At 48.1% G+C, this 2,252-nt stretch overlaps 1 long non-coding RNA gene across 1 annotated transcript in view; it reads right to left on the minus strand.

Annotated features, from left to right (window-relative positions):
* Positions 1 to 2,252, minus strand: part of LOC109306354 — a 26,460-nt gene that overhangs the window by 6,751 nt on the left and 17,457 nt on the right. The window contains exon 3 of the long non-coding RNA XR_002099958.1: positions 1,592 to 1,595. This is a non-coding gene — a long non-coding RNA (uncharacterized LOC109306354). The remainder of the gene's footprint in view (positions 1 to 1,591; positions 1,596 to 2,252) is intronic.

Consider the following 2,252-nt stretch of genomic DNA (forward strand, 5'->3'; position numbering starts at 1 on the left):
GGAAGGGGAAAGAGGACCCGGGCAACTATAGGCCAATTAGCCTAACTTCTATTAGGCTAATAGAAGGAAGAAGGAATCAACAGGGAGAAGGAGTCAACAACACACAGACTGGGGGATGACTTTCTGGTAGCACAGCAACAGAAAGGGATCTTGGAGTCATAGTTGACTCCAAGATGAACATGAGTCATCAATGTGACAAAATTATAAGTAAAGCTAACTGCATTCTGTCATGCATTATCAGGTGCATCATGAACAGATCTAAGGAGGTGGTATTTCCCCTCTGTGGGGCATTGGTAAGGCCACAGCTGGAGTACTGCATCCAGTTTGGGGCGCTGCACTTCAAGAGGCACATGGATAACGTTGAGAGGGCCCAAAGGAGGGCTACTCGTATGGTTAAGGGCCTGCAGGTAAGGTTCTATAAGGAGAGATGGAGAGGTCTGGATCTCTTCAGCCTCTGCAAGAGAAGTCTGAGAGGTGATCTTGTGGCCATCTATAAAGTCTTTGTGGGGGGGAGCAGCAAGGAATAGGAGATACTCTTGTTTACCAGAACACCCCTCAGGGTAACTAGAAACAGTGGCCACAAGCTGACAGAGAGCAGATTTAAATTAGACATCAGGAAGAACTTCTTTATGGTAAGGGTGACCAGAATCTGGAATGAGCTTCCAAGGGAGATGGTGCTGTCCCCTACCTTGGAGGTGTTTAAAGGGAGACTGGACAGACACCTGGCTGGGGTCAGCTGACCCCAAACCTATTTCCTGCCCTGGGCAGGGGGTCAGACTCAATGATCTACTGAGGTCCCTTCCAACCCTAAAAATCTATGAAACCTATCTGAGGGAAAATCCTGGAAAAATTCATCAAGGAGTCTATGCAGTAGACTTGCAGAAGGTAAGATTCTGAATGACAGCCAACATGGCTTCATCGTGGGCAGGTCTTGTCTTACCAATCTCATCTCCTTCTATGACCAGGTAACCCACCACCTGGATAAGAGAGAGGAGGTTGACATTGTATACCTAGACTTCCAAAAAGGCTTTGATCTGGTATCCCATGATGGTCTCATGGGAAAATTGGAGGGTTGTGGGCTTAACTGCTCAACAGTTAGGTGGGTAGGGAGCTGGCTATGGGGTAGGACCCAGAGAGTTCTAATGAACGCATCTGTGTCATCCTGCCAAGAAGTGGCCAGTGGTGTCCCTTGGGGGTCCATGCTTGGTCCAGTGCTTTTCAACATCTTTATCAATTACTTGGATGTGGGGAAAAGAGCTCACTGGCCAAGTTCACAAATGACACAGAGTTATAGGGGAGCGTGGTCACACTTGAAGATAGGTTGCAGATACAGGTGGACCTAGACAGTCTGGCAAGTTGGGCAGATCAGAACCAGATGAAGTTCAACATTAAGAAGTGTAAAGTGAGCCAACTGGGGATGAACAATCCCTAACATACTTACAGGCTCAGTGGCGCCAAACTGACTAGCACCATGACTAGCACCATGACTGAAAGGGACCATGGAATAATAAAGTAACCAGCAGGGCAAAAAATACTCTGGCATTCATCAACTGATGCATCTCAAGAAAAACCAGGGAAGTGATTCTTCCACTTTACTCAGCATTGGTGAGACCACAGCTGGAGTACTGCATAGCACTTCAACAAGGACGTGGAAAAACTTGAGAGTCCAGAGAAGAGCCAGCCGTATGATCAGAGACTTGCAAGGCAAGCCATACGAAAAAATCCTGAGGGACTTGTGTCTCTTCAGCCTAAAAAAGAGAAGGAACTTAGTAGCAGCTTACCACTATAACAGGGGAATAAATCAAGGGCTCAGAGAACAACTGTTCACCAGGGCACTCTTGCAGAAAACCAGGAGTAATGGCCACAAACTCCTGGAAGACCATTTCAGGTTGAACACTAGGAAAAAATTCTTCACAGTTAGGTGTCCAGACTGTAGAATAAACTCCCTCCAGAGGTGGTACAATCACCTATCCTGGAAATCTTCAGGAGACTGGATGATCACCTCACTGGGGTCACCTGACCCCAGTTTTCTTTCCTGCTTGGGGCAGGGGGACTGGACCCAATGATCTTACGAGGTCCCTTCCACCCCTTTACAATTTAGGAATCTATGTGGCTGGTCATGACACCAGCCTGTCCACCTATCAGCGGGGGAGCCCTCTCCTGATAGGGCCTGCCCTGCTGCCCCCGATCATGCAAGTGGCCCTCCTCTGGACCCTCTCCATGTTGTCCACATCCCTCTTGAAGTGTGGCAC

Source organism: Crocodylus porosus, unplaced genomic scaffold, assembly GCF_001723895.1.
Source record: "Crocodylus porosus isolate Cpor-Errol unplaced genomic scaffold, CroPor_comp1, whole genome shotgun sequence".
NCBI classification, from domain to species: domain Eukaryota; kingdom Metazoa; phylum Chordata; order Crocodylia; family Crocodylidae; genus Crocodylus; species Crocodylus porosus.